General features: G+C 49.3%; 1 long non-coding RNA gene across 1 annotated transcript in view; it reads right to left on the minus strand.

Moving 5' to 3' along the window:
• LOC126958022 (uncharacterized) overlaps nt 1-4,966 on the minus strand; it is a 182,751-nt gene extending 177,785 nt beyond the window's left edge. Inside the window, exon 1 of the long non-coding RNA XR_007727038.1 lies at nt 4,947-4,966. This is a non-coding gene — a long non-coding RNA (uncharacterized LOC126958022). The remainder of the gene's footprint in view (nt 1-4,946) is intronic.
• Nucleotides 4,967-20,449: the final 15,483 nt, after the last annotated feature.

The raw sequence follows: 20,449 nt of genomic DNA on the forward strand, positions 1-20,449 counted from the left end.
GGTGTGCACCACCACACCGGCTGATTTTTTTAAATTTTTATTTTGTTTTTATGTTTTTGTAGAGACAGAATTTCTCCATGTTGCCCAGGCTGGGCTGCTCTGTATCTTCTGAGCTCAGGTTGTCCTCCCACCTCGACCTCCCAAAGTGCTGGGATTACAGATGTGTGCCATTGTGCCTGGCTTTTTTTTTTTTTTTTTCCTCCTTTACAAATGTCTAATCTGCCAGCATTATAGTAGTTTTAATGTACATCTCCCTAGTTACTAATGAGGTTGAACATCTTTTCAAATATTTTTTGGCCACTCATGGTTTCTCCTATAAAATGCCTCTTTGTACCATTTTTTTCTTAGATGGTGAGTCTTTTTCTTAGTGGGTATAGTAGTTTTTTACACAGCTTCTAGACTTCAGAAACTTTAAAGAGTAATTCTTTGTTGGTTATATGGTGCAACGACCTTCTCCCAGTTTGCAGCTTCTCTTTTTGCTCTTACAGAGTCTCTTGATGACTGGTTTTAATGTCAGATTGATCTGGTTTATTTTCTTCATTCTCATTTGTACTTTTGTGTGTTTTGTTTAGTAAACAACTCACCACCTCAAATTATTAAATAAATTCTCTATCTTTTTATTGTTATTTTTTATTTTATTTTATTATTATTTATTGAGACGGAGTCTGGTTTTTGTTGCCCAGGCTGGAGTGCAGTGGTGTGATCTTGGCTCACTGCAACCTCGGCCTCCCGGGCTTAAGTGATTCTCCTGTCTCAGCTTCCCGAGTAGCTGGGATTACAGGCATGGGCCACCACGCCCAGCTAATTTTTGTAATTTTAGTAGAGACGGGGTTTCACCATGTTGACCACGATGGTATCGAACTCTTGACCTTGTGATTCACCCACCTCGGCCTCCCAAAGTGCTGGGATTACAGGCGTGAGCCACCGCGCCCAGGTCTTCATTATCTTTCAGTAAAGTGTGATAATTTTTCTACTAAAAATCTCACACTTTTTATTAATTTTTAAAACTACTTCTCCTAACTGTACATTGCTGTTGTATAGAAATTCAGTGAACCTGTATGGGATCTTATATCTGGCAACCTTACTTGATTTATGAACTCTATATGTAGATTATTTTCAGTTTTCTATCTATATAACCTTATTATCTGGGGATATTTTTCAATTTTTCCTTTCTAATATTTATAATTTTATTTATTTATTTTGAGAAGGATTCTTGCTCTGTCATCCAGGCTGCAGTGCAAAGACGCAATCTCAGCTTATGCAACCTCCACCTCCCGGGTTCAAGGATTCTTGTGCCTCAGCCTCTGGAGTAGCTGGGATTACAGGTGCACCCCATCACACCCAACAAATTTTTCTATTTTGGTAGAAACGGGGTTTTACCATGTTGGCCAGGCTGGTCTCAAAGTCCTGACCTCAAGTGATCTGCCTACTTCAGCCTCCCAAAGTGTTGGGATTACAGGCGTGAGCCACCGTGCCCGGCCTCAATTCATTTTTTGGATGTGGGACTTTTCCTTTTTTTTCTTAAGACAGGGTCTCCCTCTATCATCCAGGCTGGAGTACAGTGGTGTAATCATGGCTGACTGCAGCTTCTACCTATCAGGCTCAAGTGATTCTCCTACTTCAGCTTCCTGAGTAGCTGGGACTATAGGCATGCGCCACCGTGCCCAGCTATTTTTGAATTTTTTTGTAGAGACGAAGACTCACCATATTGCACAGGTTGTTCTCAAATTCCGGGACTCAAACGATCCCACTGACTCAGCCTCCCAAAGTGCTGGCGTTACAGGCGTGAGCCATCATACCCCACCTGGACTTTTCTTTCACATGTGAAACTGAGCCAGGAGTGGTGGCTGTAATCCCAGCTAGTTAGGGGGCCAAATTGAGAGGATCACTTGAGGCTGGGAGTTCGAGACCAGCCTGGGTGTAATAGTGAGACCCTGCCTCTAAAAGAATAACTTTAAAAAATGGTAAAATTGGCCAGGTGCGATGGCTCACGCCTGTAATCCCAATACTTTGGGAGGCTGAGGCACATGGATTGCTTGTGGTCAGGAGTTTGAGACCAGCCTAGCCAACATGGTGAAATCCTGTCTCTACTAAAATACAAAAATTAGCCGGGCATGATGGTGTGCGCTTGTAATCCCAGCCACTCGGGAGGCTGAAGTGGGAGAATTGCTTGAACCTGGGAAGTGGAGGTTGCAGTGAGCTGAGATTGTGCCACTCTACTCCAGCCTGGGTGACAGAGGGAGACTCTGTCTCAAAAAAAAAAAAAAAAAAAAAAAGTTCGAGACCAGCCTGACCAACGTGGTAAAACCCCATCTCTACTAAAAATACAAAAAGTAGCCGGGCGTGGTGGTGAGCACCTGTAGTCCCAGCTACTCTGGAGGCTAAGGCAGGACAAACACTTGAACCCGGGATGCAGAGGTTGCAGTAAGCCAAGATCGCACCACTGCACTCCAACCTGGGTGACAGAGCAAGGCTGTGTCTCATAAATAAATAAATAAATAAATAAGGCCGGGCGCCGTGGCTCACACCTGTAATTCCAGCACTTTGGGAGGCCAAGGTGGGCGGATCGCCTGAGGTCAGGAGTTCGAGATCAGCCTGACCGACATGGAGAAACCCCATCTCTACTAAAAATACAAAATTAGCCAGGTGTGGTGGTGCATGCCTGTAATCCCAGCTACTCAGGAGGCTGAGGCAGGAGAATCACTTGAACCCGGGAGGTGGAGGTTGCGGTGAGCAGAGATCGTGCTATTGCACTCCAGCCTGGGCAACAAGAGCAAAACTCTGTTTCAAAAAACAAAAAAAGCCCAAGCGTGGTGGCTCATGCCTGTAATCCCAGAACTTTAGGAAGCCAAGGTGGGCAGATCATGAGGTCAGGAGATCAAAACCAGCCTGGCCAACATGGTAAAACCCCGTCTCTACTGAAAATACAAAAATTAGCTGGGTGTGGTGGCACATGCCTGTAGTCCCAGCTACTTGGGAGGCTGAGGCAGGAGAATTGCTTGAACCAGGGAGTCGGAGGTTGTAGTGAGCCAAGATCACGCCACTGCACTCCAGCCTGGCAACAGAGTGAGACTCTATCTGTAAATAAATAAATAAATAAATAAACAAATAAATAAATAAAATGTAAAATTGACCACAAGGCAGACTGATTTCATTTGAGTAATTTATTTGACAAATATTTATGGAGAAGCTTCTCTGCTGGGCCCTGGGCCTGGGCTTTTCTACTGGGCCTGGATATACAGGGGCAGTAAGAGCCCCACAGTGAACTCTAACACATTGCAGCAAGCAGGCAAATGAGACAAAGGATTGCAGAAGGAGAGAGGAGGGAGCAACTGCTTCTGCCCAAGAGAATCATGAAGACTTCATGGAGGTGACAGAGGCCTTGACATACTGAGAGATGGTCCAAGGAGAGGCACTGGGTGAGTGCGCCTCAGCTGTGATGGACGGACTTCCTTCTGAGCTTTCTGGTTGTCGTCTGTGGGGATCGATGAGTCCCAGAGACTGCTCCTCTCGTGGCTAACACTAATTCACCAAGGATCTATACATACTCCTTCCCTTCTTCCCTCCATGCTGGGGGTGCCTGCAGGAGGTGAGAACATGCACTGGCCTTCCAGCTGAAAATCCAGGTCCCTCACCAAAATCAGGGCAGGCCAGCATCAGGGGCCTCCAGATGTAATGCACTGAAAAGGACACAGCCTGGACTCTGAGCTGTTTACACCAAACATATCTGACTAAGTAGTCAGGAGGAAACATGAGACAAATCCACACTGTGGCTTACTCTGCAGGATAACTGGCCTTATCCCTTTCAGAAGTGTCAGCGCCATGGGAAACAAGAGCAGCTGGGCCTGCTCTGGAAAAGGGAGGGCAAAGAGAAGTGACAACCAAGGTGCATGAGTTGTGGCTGGATCTTGGATCAGGGAAACACAGCTGGGGAGGACAGTGTTGGGACAACTGGGAATAAATGATAATGGGTTATATATGAGATAATAGTATTTAATCTTTTTCTTTTCTCTCTTCTCTTCTCTTTCTTTTCTTTTTTGAGACAGAGTCTCACTCTGTCGCCCAGGCTGGAGTGCATTGGCTCACTGCAACCTCCGCCTCTCCGGTTAAAGCAATTCTCCTGTTTCAGCCTCCCAAGTAGCTGGGATCACAGGCATGGGCCACCATCCTCCCGTGGCTAACACTAATTCACCTAGGAGCTTTGCACACTCCTTCCCTTCTTCTTCCCTCCATACTGGGGGTAATTTTTGTATTTTAGTAGAGACGAGTTTTCACCATGTTGGCCATGCTGGTTTCAAAATCCTGACCTCAAGTAATCCGCCTACTTTGGCCTCCCAAAGTGCTGGGATTACAGGTGTGAGCCACTGCACCCAGCCTGAGGCCAACATGGTGTAACCCTGTCTCTTCTAAAAGTATAAAAATTAGCTCGGGGTGGTGGCAGGCACCTGTAACCCCAGCACTTTGGAAGGCTGATCGAGGCTGGAGGATCTCTTGAGTCCAGAAGTTCAAGACCCAGCTTGGGTAACCTGGTGAAACCCTGTCTCTATAAAAAATTAGCCAGGCGTGGTGGCAGGTGCCTATAATCCCAGTTACTCGGGAGGTTTAGGCGCGAGGATTGCTGGAGCCCTGGAGGTGGAGGTTGCAGTAAGCTGAGATCATGCCACTGCACTCCAGCCTGGGTGACAGAGGGAGACCTGTCTCAAAAAAAAAAAAAAAAAAAAAAACAAAGAAATTAGGTCGGGTGCAGTGGCTCATGCCTACAATGCCAGCACTTTGGGAGGCTGGGAGGCTAAGGCAGGCAGATCATGAGGTCAGGAGTTCAAGACCAGCCTGCCCAACATGGTGAAACCCCGTCTCTACTAAAAATACAAAAATTAGCCAGGCGAGGTGGCGCCTGCCTGTAATCCCAGCTACTCAGGAGACTGAGACAGGAGAATCGCTTGAACCCGGGAGGCGGAGGTTGCAGTGAGCCGAGACTGTGCCACTGTACTCCAGCCTGGGCGACAGAGTGAGACTTCGTCTCAAAAAAAAAATAAAAAAAGAAAAGAAAAGAAAAGAAGTGGCTCACGCCTGTAATCTCAGCACTCTGGGAGCCCAAGGTGGTCAGATCACTGAGCCCAGGAGTTTGAGACTAGCCTATATGGCAAAACCCTGTCTCTACAAAACAGAAAAAAAAAAATTAGCCAGATGTGATGGTGCATCCCTATAGTCCCAGCTACTCAGGAGGCTAAGGTGGGAGATCACCTGAGCCTGGGGAGGTTGAGGCTGCAGTTAGCCGTGTTCGCACCACTGCACTCCAGGTGATGGAGTGAGTCCCTGTCTCAAAAAAAAGAAGAAGAGGAAGAGGAAGAGGAAGTAGAAGAAGAGGAAGAAGAAGAAGAAGAGGAGGAGGAGGAGGAGGAAGAGGAAGAGGAAAGAAAAGGAAAGAAAAGAATAAAAGAAAAGGAGGTCTCACTATGTTGCCCAGGCTGGTCTCAAACTTCTGGGCTCAAGCGATCCTTCCACCTCAGCCTCCCAAAGTGCTGGGATTACAGGTGTGATCCACTGCATCCAACCATTTTTCTCTTTTTTTAACAATGGAAAGAAAGTGTGATGTTGTTTCCCTAGGGTGGGAGGCTGTGGGAGAAGAAAATCCATTATTTTAAAAAGCAGAAAAAAAAGCCACGGGACTTTCACCTCCTCCCTGTGACACCTGGAACCAGTTTTGGTGCCACTCAGAGCCTATTTCATCATCAGGGAAAGCAGGGATTGTGCTGGTGCCCATCCGGGTGGCTGTTGGGGACTGACTAAGAGAAGATACCTGAGAAGCCTGGCCGGTTGGTTAACTGTCACCTCAACAGGCAAGGAAGACTTAGTGGGAACCTGACTGTGGACTCTGGGGACTTCCCCTTCGTGGGAGATGCAGACATCTGCACTCCTTTGTTGCCCCCTACCACCCTCACCCTATTTCCCAGTGGCTCCAGAGTAGATGCTCCCCACAGGATTTTCCAGCCCAAGGGGGCAGCCTGGAAACATGGCTTAGATCACCTTTGTTGGTTTCCAGCAAATTAAAATTTATCTCTTAGAGAGGAAATGAGGGGCCGGGTTTTTTTTTTTTTTTTCTTTTTTCCTTTCTCCTTCTTAATGGGCCCTGATGAAGGAAATTAATGCGGGGAAGGGATCAGAAATACGATCCACCACTCGCCGGCACAAAAAGGTCAGGGGGCTCCCTGTGCCCTTAGAGGGGCAGCTGGGCACAGTATGTTTTATTATATAATTAACCTTGACCCTTCTAGGTTCAAAGAGAGAGGCTAGTTGGAAATAAATCAATAGTCTGGTCTGGTCACTTCAAAGGCCACAGAACACGCTGGAAAATTCCATGTTGGCTCAGTGTGTAAATTGAAATAGGCTATGCAATGCTTTTTTAAAGGTGGGAGGGGGCTTTAGGTCTAAAATTGAAATTAATTGTGTATCCGCTTCCTTTAATCAGGCAATCAGGAGTCTTTATTGTGTATCTTGTGGGGGTTGGGGGGAGGCCTGGAGACAGCATTGTGACCTCCAAGTGACCGCTGGGCCAGGCTCCAGGACAACAGGCTTCTCTTCAAGCCTAGGGAGCACCTCCCTCCAGTAGCAGTGTGCGGTCATTTACTGGACGTCTGGAATTCTCAGAATCACCCAGCCATCACCATCGCAATACACAGCATTTATTGAGTGCTTACTTTGCACCAGGTACCAAGGATTTTGCAGTTATTTTTTCATTTGATCCTCATAACAACCCAATTAGATAAGTACCATTATTATCTCTATTACCAGTGAAGAAATTGTGGCTGAAGATCCAGAGCCACTCTGAGGTTTTCCCTCTTTTTTTTTTTTTTTTTTTTTTTGAGGCAGCGTCTCACTCCATTGTCCAGGCTGGAGTGCAGTGGTGTCATCTTGGCTCACTGTAACCTCCGCCTCCTGGGTTTGAGTGATTCTCCTGCCTCAGTCTCCCGAGTAGCTGAGATTATAGGTGCCTGCCACCAAGTCCAGGTAATTTTTGTATTTTTAGCAGAGACAGGGAGACAGGGTTTCACCATGTTATACAGGCTGGTCTCAAACTCCTGACCTCATATGATCCACCCGCCTTGGTTTCCCAAAGTGCTGGTATTTCAGGTGTGAGCCACCGCGCCCAGCCAACTCTGAGGTTTTCAAAGTCCATTTCAATACCGTGGCTCAAGGAAGAGCTGCGCATTTCCAGAGGTCCCATCTTCATGTTCTTTTCCCTCAAGTTGTGAGAAGGTAAATGGTGCCAGGCTGGTGTCTCTTCAAGTCTCCCTTGGCTTTATTCACCTTTCATCTATTTCTGTCCTTTCCCTTCATCTTCTCTTTCTCCTTCCTTCTTTCACTCTTCTTTTTTTTTTTTTTTTTTTTTTTTTTTTTTGAGACGGATTCTCTGTTAGCAGGCTGGAGTGCAATGGCACGATCTCAGCTTACCACAACCTCCGCCTCCTGGTTTCAAGCGATTCTCCTGCCTCAGCCTCCCAAGTAGCTGGGACTACAGGTGCGCACCACCATGCCCAGCTAATTTTTGTATTTTTAGTAGAGAAGGGTTTCACCATATTGGCCAGGATGGTCTTGATCTCTTGACCTTGAGATCCGCCCACCTCAGCCTCCCAAAGTGCTAGAATTACAGGTGTGAGCCACCGTGCCTGGCCTCAGTCTTCCTCTTTTCTGTCCTGATTTCATGCTTTCTTTCCACAAATATTTATTGAGAATTTAGTGCTACTCCATGGCAGCCCTTGTGGTTCATAAAGACATAAGAACACCACACCTGTCCTTAGAAAACGTAATCCGGCCGGGCGCGGTGGCTCAAGCCTGTAATTCCAGCACTTTGGGAGGCCGAGACGGGCGGATCACGAGGTCAGGAGATCGAGACCATCCTGGCTAACACAGTGAAACCCCGTCTCTACTAAAAAATACAAAAAACTAGCCAGGCGCGGTGGCGGGCGCCTGTAGTTCCAACTACTCGGGAGGCTGAGGCAGGAGAATGGCGTGAACCCGGGAGGCGGAGCTTGCAGTGAGCTGAGATCCGGCCACTGCACTCCAGCCTGGGCGACAGAGCGAGACTCCGTCTCAAAAAAAAAAAAAAAAAAAAAAAAAAAAAAAACGTAATCCAAGGCAGGGCTCGGAGGCTCACACCTGTAATCCCAGCACTTTGGGAGGCTGAGGCAGGAGGATCATTTGAGTTCAGGAGTTCCAGACCAGCCTGGGCAACATGGTGAAACCCTGTCTCTACAAAAAAATATAAAAATTACCGCATGGTGGTGCATGTTAGTAATCTCAGCGACTTGGGAGACTGAGCGGGGAGGACTGTTTGAGCCCAGGAGGTTGAGGCTGCAGTGAACTGTGAACACACCATGGCACTCCAGCCTGGACAATGGAGTGAGACCCTGTCTCAAAAATAATAAGAAGAAAACATAATCTTAGATTCTCAGAGCAGAGTGACAGACATACACTCTGTGCACAATGAGCTGCAGAAGAAAGTAGCTCTGTATAAGAGAATTCCCACCGGAGTTGCCCAGGCTGGTTTCAAGCCATGCACCTGCTTCAGCCTCCCAAAATGCTGGGATTACAGGCGTGAGCCAGTGCACTGGGCCAAGGATTACTTTTTCTTTTTTTTTGAGGTGGAGTGTCACTCTGTCGCCGGGCTGGAGTGCAGTGGTGCGATCTCGGCTCACTGCAACCTCTACTTCCTGGGTTCAAGCGATTCTTCTGCCTCAGCCTCCGGAGTAGCTAGGACTACAGGCATGTGCCACCACTCCCAGCTAATTTTTGTATTTTTAGTAGAGATGGAGTTTCACCATGTTGGCCAGGGTGGTCTCGATCTCTTGACCTTGTGATTCTCCCACCTTGGCCTACCAAAATGCTGGGATTACAGGCGTGAGCCACTGCACCCAGCCAAGGATTACGTTTTCTTTTTCTTTTCTTTTGTTTTTTTTTGGGGGGTGGGGACGGAGTCTTGCTCTGTCACCCAGGCTGGAGTGCAGTGGCGCGATCTCGGCTCACTGCAAGCTCCGCCTCCAGGGTTCACGCCATTCTCCTGCCTCAGCCTCCCGAGTAGCTGGGACTACAGGCGCCAGCCACCACGCCCGGCTAATTTTTTGTATTTTTAGTAGAGACGGGGTTTCACCTGTTAGCCAGGATGGTGTCAATCTCCTGACCTCGTGATCCACCCACCTCGGCCTCCCAAAGTGCTGGGATTACAGGCGTGAGCCACCGCGCCCGGCCGAGCCCACACTCTTAACCACTGGGCTATGCTGCCTCTTGTGAGGGGACCCTGATTGCCAGGCCGAAGGCACTGGACTGCTCTGGGAGCAATGTGGAGATGTGTTTAGGTTACAGACGCAGCCTGCATTTTAGGATGTGCCCAACCTCCTCAACCGTCCCACTCAGGGAGGGAGGGGGCCTGACTTTCCTGGGCCTCTTTTCACTCTTCAAAAAGAAAATCTCCCTTTTAGTTAATCTAGACCGCTGCCTGCCCCCCACCCCCTGCTGCTCCCGACTGGACTCCCCCGTCCTCTTCTCCTCCCTACATAGATGTAAGTTAACAGCATGGGCTTTGAACAAGGAGTCTGAAGTTCGAGCCCCAGCTCCACCACCTCCCTTCTCGGAGCCTTGGTTTCCTTATCTCAGATGGGAGGATGACTGTAAGCCCAGCTCTGCCCACTGCACAGCTATGAGAGACGTACATGAGGTGATACGGAGGTGTCTACAAAATGCCATAAGAGGCCGGGCACGGTGGCTAATGCCTGTAATCCCAGAACTTTTGGGAGGCTGAGATGGGTGGATCATCTGAGGTCAGGAGTTTGAGACCAGCCTGACCAATAAGGAGAAACTCTGTCTCTACAAAAAATACAAAAATTAGCTGGGTGTGGTGGCAGGCGCCTCTAGTCCCAGCTACTCGGGAGGCTGAGACAGGAGAATTGCTTGAACCCGAGAGGCAGAGGGTGCAATGAGCCAAGATTGAGCCATTGTACTCCAGCCTGGGCAATGGAGCAAGACTCCGTCTAAAAACAAACAAACAAACAAACAAACAAACAAAAGCTATAAGAAGTAATAACTAGCTGAGTGCCATAACTCGTGCCTGTAATCCCAGCATTTTGGGAGGCCAAAGCAGCTGGTTCACTTGAGCTTAGGTGCTGGAGACCAGCCTGGGCAACATGGTGAAATCCCGTCTCTACTACAAGTACAGAAAAGTATGGCTGGGCGCGGTGGTTCACGCCTGTAATCCCAGAAGTTTGGGAAGCAGAGGCAGGCAGATCACTCGAGGCCAGTAGTTTGAGACCAGCCTGGCCAACATGGGGAAATTCCATTTATTCCAAAAAATACCAAAATTAGCCAGGTGTGGTGGTGGTACACACCTGTAGTCTCAGCTACTCAGCAGGCTGAGGCAGAAGAATTGTGTGAACCTGGGAGGCAGAGATTGCAGTGAGCCGAGATTGTACGACTGCACCCCAGTCTGGGTGACAGAGTGAGACCCTATCTCAAAATAAAATAAAATAGGCCAGGCGTGGTGGCTCATGCCTGTAATCGAAGCACTTTGGGAGGCTGAGGTGGGTGGATCACCAGAGGTTAGGAATTCAAGACCAGCCTGGCCAACATGGTGAACCCTCATCTCTACTAAAAATACAAAATTAGCTGGGTGTGGTGGCACATGCCTGTTCTTCCAGCTACTTGGGAGGCTGAGACAGGAGAATCACTTGAACCCGGAAGGCAGAGGATGCAGTGAGCCAAGATCGCGCCACTGCACTGCAGCCTGGACGAGACAGAGTAAGACTCCATCTCAAAAATAAATAAATAAATAAATGAAAATACAATATAGGCCGGGTGCGGTGGCTCATGCCTGTAAGCCTAGCACTTTGGGAGGCCGAGGTGGGCAGATCACCTAAGGTCAGGTGTTTGAGACCAGTCTGGCCAACATGGTGAAACCCCATCTCTACTAAAAAAATACAAAAATTAGCCGAGCGTGGTGGTGGGTGCCTGTAATCCCAGCTACTCAGGAGGATGAGACAGGAGAATCGCTTGAACCCAGAAAGCAGAGGTTGCAGTGAGCTGAGATTGTACCATTGTACTCCAGCCTGAGTACTGTGAGATGGAGTGAGACTCCATCTCAAAACAAACCAAAAAAAAAAAAAAAAAACCAAAAAAAACCAAAAAAAAAGTACAATACAAAAAAAAAAAAAAAGGCCGGTTGCAGGGGCTTACGTCTGTAATCCCAGCACTCTGAGAGGTGGGCAAATCACTTGAGGTCAGAAGTTTGAGACTAGTCTGGCCAACATGGTGAAACCCCATCTCTACTAAAAATATAAAAATTACCTGGGCATGGTGGTGGGCGCCTGTAATTCCAGCTACTTGGGAGGCTGAGGTAGGAGAATTGCTTGAGCCGTGGAGGCAGAGGTTTCAGTGAGCCAAGATTGCGCCACTGCACTCCAGCCTGCATGACAGAGGGAGACCCTGTCTCAAAAAAAAAAAAAATTAATAACAGAAGTAGCATCAGTATCATTGGGAGGACTCCATAGGGGCTCCTTCCCTTCTCTGAGGAAACTCTAGGCTATCTGACCCTTTCGATGACTTCCTGGCCACCTGGAAACCATGTAAGGCTTTCCTCAGACACATCAACCCACAAAAAGCATATGCCCTAGAAATCTAGTGGTCATTCATTCATACATTTATTGACCATCTGTTAGGTGGCAGGCCCCATGCAGCAAATGGAAGCCTTGGGCCTGCTCAGTGAGTTCCCCGTGCACTTGCACACCTCCCAAGCTTTGCTCATGCTGTGCCTGCAGTCTCAGATGCCCTTTCCCTGTTTCCACTCCTTTTCAAAGCCTTCTTTTTTTTTTTTTTTTTTTTTTTTTTGAGACGGAGTCTTGCTCTGTAGCCCGGGCTGGAGTGCAGTGGCCGGATCTCAGCTCACTGCAAGCTCCGCCTCCCGGGTTTACGCCATTCTCCTGCCTCAGCCTCCGGAGTAGCTGGGACTACAGGCACCCGCCACCTCGCCCGGCTAGTTTTTTGTATTTTTAGTAGAGACGGGGTTTCACGGTGTTAGCCAGGATGGTCTCGATCTCCTGACCTCGTGATCCACCCGTCTCGGCCTCCCAAAGTGCTGGGATTACAGGCTTGAGCCACCGCGCCCGGCCATCAAAGCCTTCTTTAATTCAGCACTTTAGGATCATTTCCTTCCGTTTCTACAATGTGCTGCTGCTACTCACCCACGTAAGTATTTGAATAGATTGCAGTTATTTGTATTCAAGCCTATAAATTCTCAGCTCACTGAGGGTCTGTCTCTCTCCTCTGGGGCCCAGCGCATCTTAATTGCTGGGCTCAATTAGTCACCGGCAGGGATCAGGCCTCAGTTCCTGTGGCTGTAATCCTTTGTTAATTCCACTGGGGGGCAGCAAAGTCCTCCAGTCACAGCCCTCCCAGGAGCCCAGCTTCCAGGCTGCAATGCTTGAACCAGAGGCTCCCTGGGCTCCAGGGAGGTCAGGCCAGCTGCAGGAAGCCCTTCAAGCTCACTTTTCTTTCTTTCTTCTTCTTTCTTCTTTCTTCCTTCTTCTTTCTTCCTCCTCCTCTTCCTCCTCCTCCTCCTTTTTTTTGAGACGGAGTTTTGCACTTGTCACCCAGCCTGGAGTACAGTGGCGTGATCTCGACTCACTGCAACCTCTGCCTCTTGGGTTCAAGCGATTCTTCTGCCTCAGCCTCCCAAGTAGCTGGGATTATAGGCGCCCGCCACTGCTCCCGGCTAATTTTTGTATTTTTAATAGAGATGGGTTTTCACCATGTTTGCCAAGCTGGTCTCAAACTCCTGACCTCGTGATCCACCCGCCACGGCCTCTCAAAGTGCTGGGATTACAGGCGTGAGTCACTGCGCCTGGCTGCTCGCTTTCTTCTTTATCCCGCTCCCCTTTCCCTGGCATTCCTCTCCCCACCTTCCCCCAACTTAGGGTCGCTTTGCCCTGCCTGCTCCAGTTTCTCTGCCTATTACAGTGGGATCTTTTGAACACTTAAACTCTGCACTTCACTTACATGAACTCAGTGAATCCTCTCAAACTCTTTTTTTTTTTTTAATAACAGCTCTATCAAGGTGTAATTCATGTTCCATGCAATTCGCTGGAACAATTCAATGGTTTTCAGTATATTCAGGACTGTGCAACTGTCATTACAATTTTAGGACATTTTCATCACCCCCAGAAGAAACCCTGTACCCATTAGCTGTCACTCCTCATTTTCTCCCAACCCATAGCCCCCATCAATCTGCTTTTGGTGTCTATAGACTTGCAGTTCTGGAAATATCCTATAGATGGAATTGTACAATATGTGGGCCTTTGAGACTGGCTTCTTTCACTTAGCACCTGTGTAATGTTTTCCAGGTTCATCAATGTTGCAGCACATATTCGTTTCATTTCAGTATTTTTTTTTTAACTGCTAAATATCTCATTGTGTGGATTGACCATATTTTGTTTCTGCATTCATCAGCTGATGGACAGTTGTTTCTGCCTTTTATCTACTGTGGCTAATGCTGCTGTGAACATTGATGTACAAGTTTTTGTGCAAGCATATGTTTTCTGTTTTTTGTTTTTTTTTTTTTTTTTTTTTTTTTTTTTTTTTTTTTTTTTTGAGACGGAGTCTCGCTCTGTCGCCCAGACTGGAGTGCAGTGGCGCGATCTCGGCTCACTGCAAGCTCCGCCTCCCGGGTTCACGCCATTCTCCTGCCTCAGCCTCCGGAGTAGCTGGGACTACAGGCGCCCGCCACCACGCCCGGCTAATTTCTTTTTGTATTTTTAGTAGAGACGGGGTTTCACCGTGTTAGCCAGGATGGTCTCGATCTCCTGACCTCGTGATCCGCCCGCCTCGGCCTCCCAAAATGCTGGGATTACAGGCTTGAGCCACCGCGCCCGGCCTTGTTTTCTGTTTTCTTTTTTCCTTTTTTTTTTTTTTTTTGAGACGGAGTCTCGCTCTGTTGCCCAGGCTGGAGTACAGTGGCGCGATCTCGGCTCACTGCAAGCTCTGCCTCCCGGGTTCCCGCCATTCTCCTGCCTCAGCCTCCCGAGTAGCTGGGACTACAGGTGCCCGTCACCACGCCCAGCTAATTTTTTGTATTTTTAGTAGAGACGGGATTTCACCGTGTTAGCCAGGATGGTCTCGATTTCCTGACCTTGTGATCCGCCCGCCTCGGCCTCCCAAAGTGCTGGGATTACAGGCATGAGCCATCACGCCCGGCCCTTTTTTTCTTTTTTTTTTTGAGATGGGGTCACTCTATCACCCAGGCTGGACTGCAGTGGCGTGATCTTGGTTCACTGCAACCTCCGCCTCCTGGGTTCAAGCGATTCTCTTGCCTCAGCTTCCTGAGTAGCTGGGACTACAGGCACCCACCACCATGCCCTACTAATTTTTGTATTTTTAGTAGATACAGGGTTTCACCATGTTGGCCAGGCTGGTCTTGAACTCCTGAGCTCAAGTGATCTGCCTGCCTCGGCCTCCCAAAGTGCTGGGATTACAGGCCTGAGCCACTGCGCCCGGGAAAGCATGTTGTCATTTCTCCTGAGTATATAGCTAGGAATGAAACTGCTAGGTCATCCAGTAGCTACATATTTAGACTTCGTTGTTGTTGTTTTGTTTGTTTGTTTTGTTTTGAGTCAGGGTCTCCCTCTGTCACCGAGGCTGGAGAGCAGTGGTGCCATCATAGCTCACTATAACTTCAAACTCCTGGGTTCAAGTAATCCTCTAGCTTCAGCCTCCTGAGTAGCTGGGACTACAAGCATGAGCCACCACGCCCAGCCTGAGCTAGCTGTTTTTTTTTGTTTGTTTGTTTTTTTGTATGGTGTAAAGGGTCCAAATTCATTTCTTTGCATATGAATATCCAGTTGTCTCAGCACCATTTGTTAAAAAGACTATTCTTTCTCTACTGAATTGTCTTGGCACCCTTGTCAAAAACCAATTGACTATAAATTTGAGAGTTTATTTCTGGACTCTTGGTGCTATTTTATTGATATATATGTTTACCCAGATGTCAGTACTACACTTTTTAATTATTGTAGCTTTGTAGTAAACCAAGAAAGTATGAGTCCTCCAACTTTGTTCTTTGTTTTCAAGATTGTTTTGGCTATTTGGAATCCCTTGCATTTCCATATAAATTTTCGAATCAGCTCATCAGTTTCTGCAAAGAACCCAGCTGGGTCGACAACCCTTTGAGGTAGGGGCATATTATCTCTATTTTACAGACAAGGAAACAGAGGTGTAAAGAAGTTAAATCATGCTGGGCACGGTGGCTCATGCCTGTAATCCCAGCACTTTGGGAGGTGGAGGTGGGTGCATCACGAGGTCAGGAGATCAAGACCACGGTGCAATCCCGTCTCTACTAAAAATACAAAAAATTAGCCGGGCGCAGTGGCGGGTGCCTGTAGTCCCAGCTACTCGGGAGGCTGAGGCAGGAGAATGGTGTGAACCCGGAGGTGGAGCTTGCAGTGAGCCAAGATCACACCACTGCACTCCAGCCTGGACGACAGAGCGAGACTCCATCTCAAAAAAAAAAAAAAGGTTAAATCATTTGCTCACATTTACACAACTAGGAAATAGCAGAGCCAGGGGTTCAAACCACATCAGTTGGACTCTAGTGTCCACAGCCTGGGCCACGGCCACCACCTTCTTAGCTCCAGAGGGTGCCATGCTTCTCACTAGAAGACAGGGAACAGTGACAGATTGTTGCTCTCAATAGCAGGGCACTGGCTCTGAGCTCTGCACTAGCTCCCAGGTGGCAAAGGGCTGAAGGCATGTGGCCAACTGAGCCACCAGCTAAGTTGGAAAAGTTCCCCCATATAAGGTGACACCTCAGCTAGGTGTGGAAGGGGACAGCTCACTGTTCTCTGCTCCTGCTGGGGCTCCGGTTCTCCTCACCCCAGCCTCAGCCCAATAACTGGGGACTTGGTGGCCACAGGAGAGATGACTCCAAGCTTCCGGGCACAAAACTCTCCAATTGCTTGACCCAACACGCTACTATAGCAGTCAGGGATTGAACCAAAGTGTTCTTTCTTGGTAGCTTTGTGACAGTGTCCGCAATACTCCCAGTTAGACACTCTGATTCCTTCAGTGGTTACCAAGAAAGTGCTGGCAACACAAGTCCACGTAACAGGGAGCCAGATTTTGAGGCAATGAGATAAAATGCAGCATAGGGAATCCTGGGCCTCCAGGGAAGGAAGCCCTGCCGGAGAGTGGGAGAGACATCTGCAGGAAGAGACACCGCGATGAGGAGAAGCTGCGGGGAGCAGAGCCTGGCCGGAGGGTGGCTATTTTGGAGTAATAGCCAGGGCCAACCCTGCCTTGTGGTGGTGGCACGTGGTGCACGGTGACCAAGGGGCCATTCACATTTCTGGGAACTCAGAGTCCAGTGTCCATGCTTCTCGAGCCCAAGGAACCCTTCCCTTCTCTGCCAACCAGGCTCCTCCTCGGTCTCCTCTTAGCCCCTTATTCTCCCCATTCCCTCCCTGTTCCAAGGTAGCTACAGGGGGGGCCCAGGGGAGCAACAAAGCCCTCAGATCGGTCCCTTAAGTCCCTTCATACCCTGGATCTCCCAGGCTCCAGCAATCCTCACACCTCATCCTCCTGAGTAGCTGGGATTACAGGCATGTGCCACCATGCCTGGCTAATTTTCAAATTTTGTGTAGAGACGATTTTGCCATGTTGTCCAGCTGCTCTCGAATTCCTGGCCTCAAGCTGTCTCCCACCTTGGCTTCCCAAAGTGCTGCGATTACACAGTGAGCTACTGTGCCCAGCCCTCTAATACCTCTTTGAGGGAAGGCCTTGGGTTTAGCTGTTCCTCTCCCTGACTTGAGCCTTAACTCAATTCAAGGCAGGCCCCCAGCCTTAGCTGCTCCCACTCACTCATTCCGTGTCCAGCCCCAGCGTCCCCACAGGAGTTGGGGGCACCCTCTGTCTCCTGCCGCCCCCAGCTGTGTCCCCACCAACCTCACGCACAGTCCCAGGGCCATGGGGTAGAGCTTTCCTCCCCTCCCTGCCTCCTGGCTCATATTTGTTCCCCACCTGTCCCTCCGGAGTGGCCCTGTGGTCATTTTATTTATTTACCTACCTATTTATTTGAGGCGGAGGCTCACTCTGTAGTCCAAGCTGGAGTGCAGTGGCATGATCTCGGCTCACTGCTACCTCCACCTCCTGAGCTCAAGCAATTCTCCCCAGCGGGTGAGCCACTGCTCCCTGCCCCTGTGGTCATTTTAAAACAGTCCATACATTCTTTGACCCTCCATTGAAAAGAAGACTCTAATTCCCCTCAAATTCCCTGAATGTGGCTTGCCTTAGCGACTTGTTCTAAAGAACTGAATATACCAGAAGTGATGACGTGTCACTCGGGCCAGCGTAGAAATGATGTTGCAGTTTCCACCTGGCTCTCTCTCTCAGGACGCTTGTCCTTGGAACGCAGCCACCATGCTGTGAGGAAGCCCAGGCCACACGGAGAGGCCACGTGGAGATGCTGGGCTCACAGCCAGCATCAGCCACCAGACTCAGGAGGGAGGGAGCCTTCAGAGGATCGCAGCCCCCAGGCTTCAAGCTGCCCACGCTGATGCAGAGTGTAGCAGAGACAGCTGCCCCGAGCCCTGCCCAGGCTGCAGATTTGTAAGTCAAATAAATGTGATGTGAAACCACCGAGGTTTGCACTCCAGTCTGGGCAACAGAGTGAGACCCTGTCTCTTAAAAAAAAAAAAAAAAAGAAAAGAAAAAGGTTGGGCACGGTGGCTCACGCCTGTAATTCCAGCACCTTGGGAGGCCGAGGTGGGCAGATCACGAGGTCAGGAGATCAAGACCATCCTAGCTAACACAGTGAAACCCCGTCTCTACTAAAAATACAAAAAAATTAGCCAGGCGTGGTGGCGGGCACCCGTAGTCTCAGCTGCTCAGGAGACTGAGGCAGGAGAATGGCGTGAACCCGGGAGGCGGAGCTTGCAATGAGTGGAGATCATGCCACTGCACTCCAACCTGGGCGACAGGGTGAGACTTGGTCAAAAAAAAAAAGCCGGGCGCAGTGGCTTATGCCTGTAATCCCAGCATTTTGGAAGGCCGAGGCGGGCAGATCGTCTGAGCTCAGAAGTTTGAGACCAGCCTGGGCAACATAGCAAAAGCCCATCTCTACTAAAAATACAAAAAATTAGCCTGGTATGGTGGCATGGGCCTGTAATCCCAGTTACTCGGGAGGCTGAGGCACGAGAATTGCTTGAACCCGGGAGGCAGAGGTTGCAATGAGCAGAAATCATGCCACTGCACTACAGCCTGGGTAACAGAGTAAGACTCTGTCTCAAAGAAAAAAAAAAAAGGTTTGGGGTTGTTTGTTGCAGAGCATTAGATGATTGGAACAGGTTGCAGCCTTGGTTGCGGCAGATTTCTGTGCAAAGATAGTTTGTGGGGGGTGGTGAGATTTGAGGGGGTTCTTCAGCCTGAGGCCTCTGGGCTATTTGAGATCTCAGGACCCGGATTCCAGTCAGGCCACTCAGCTTTGACACCTATTTCTGCTAACCTTCCTCACTGGAACCCTGCTCTGTCATCTACCCTAGCCTGGCTGAGACTCGTGATAGTTAGGGCAGGCCCTGCCTATATTTCCGTGGGTTTTGTACACAATTTGCATATATCTGCATGATCATACTTTGGTGGATTTTTTTTTTTTTTTTTTTTTTGACAGAGTCTTGCTCTGTTGCCCAGGCTGAAGTGCAGTGTTGTAATCTCTGCTCACTGCAACCTCCACCTCCCGGGTTCAAGCAATTCTCCCACCTCAGCCTCCCGAGTAGCTGGGATTACAGGCCTACGCCACCACGCCTGGGTAATTTTTGTATTTTTGGTAGAGATGAGGTTTTGCCATGTTGGCCAGGCTGGTCTTGAACTCCTGACCTCAGGTGATCCACCTGCCTCGGCCTCCCAAAGTGCTGGGATTACAGGCGTGAGCCACTGTGCCGAGCCCATGTTGGTATCTTGATGAAATTTCACTTGAAAGTAGGGTTCTGATCCTAAAAGAACATCTGAAGGCACCTGGCCAGGCACTTCCAGAAGAGGCTTGTGTGTGGTGGCTGGCGCCTGTAATCCCAGCTACTTGGGAGGCTGAGGCAGGAGAATTGCTTGAACTTGGGAGGCGGAGGTTGCAGTGAGCCGAGATCATGCCACTGCACTCCAGGCTGGGTGACAAAATGAGACTCTGTCTCAAAAAAAAAAAAAAAAAAGTCCAACATGTAATAAGACAGAAAAAAATATGGGAAAAAATATCGAGCTGGTCTGGGTGAGGGTGGGCAGAGAGAGTGAGGCCCTCCAGAGAGCTCCCCCTCATCCCAGCCATAGCCAGGGAACCCAATTTACCAACTGCTCTCCTGGTATGTTCCTCTCGAAAGGTGCCCCTGGGTTTAGAACCTGGCTCTCCAGGTCTGCCAAGCCTCTTGGGTGTGAACCCAGGCTTTGAAATTCAGCAGCAGCTGCATTATACCGCTGCCTCTTACTAAGTTGAGGCCAGCTGAGACCTCCAGATCTTTGTCAGCATAACTGCCATTAAGCCCAGCCTCTCTCGCACCTGTCTAAGCCGTAGCAGCCCCAGTCACCTGGCTTCAGGAGCCTGGACTGAGACACAATGGCAGAACAGAGAGGCCTGGTCGGAGTCCTGGCTGAGTGCCCTGGAGAGAATCACTCAGTCACAGCCTGTTTCCTCAACTTCAGAACTGGGAGGAAACCAGTCCTTCCTCATAGACAGTGCATGAAAAGCACACAGCCCGGCCTGGCGAGCACCTGGAGAGCGCTCAACCTTGGTGGGCTGAGCAGGCAGTCTCCTCGCTGCTGGCCAAGGAGGCGTGGAGCGGTGGTCAGAATGCAGAGCCTGGAACCTGGCGGCCTGGCCTGGATACAAACTCGGATCCTGTGTGAGGATCAGACTGACCAACTGGCTGTGTGGGATTTTGGACATTTCCTTCACCTCTCTTTTCTTGGTTTCATCAACTATAAAATGGAGATGACCGGTCAGGCACAGTGGCTCATGCCTGTAATCGCAGCACTTTGGGAGGCTGAGATGGGTGGATTGCTTGAGGTCGGGAGTTCGAGACCAGCCTGGCCAACACAGCGAAACCTCGTCTCTACCAAAAATAAAAAAATTAGCTGGGTGTGGTGGCGCATTCCTGTAATCCCAGCTACTCAGGAGGCTGAGGCAGGAGAATTACTGAACCCGGGAGGCAGAGGTCGTGGCGAGCTGAGATTGTGCCACTGCACTCCAGCCTTGGCGACAGAGTAAAAAACTCTGTCTCAAAAAAATACATTAAGTAAATAAAATGGAGATGACGGTCACTAGCATGTCTTCCTCACAGGGAGGGGTGAGGGCTCGGGAACTGTGCCTCGTGTGGCAGAGGTCTGTGGTGTGTGGGGTCTGCTGCTACTATCCCAGGTTCTGGGCCTATGAGGGCCC

This window comes from Macaca thibetana, chromosome 7, assembly GCF_024542745.1.
Source record: "Macaca thibetana thibetana isolate TM-01 chromosome 7, ASM2454274v1, whole genome shotgun sequence".
Lineage (NCBI taxonomy): Eukaryota > Metazoa > Chordata > Mammalia > Primates > Cercopithecidae > Macaca > Macaca thibetana.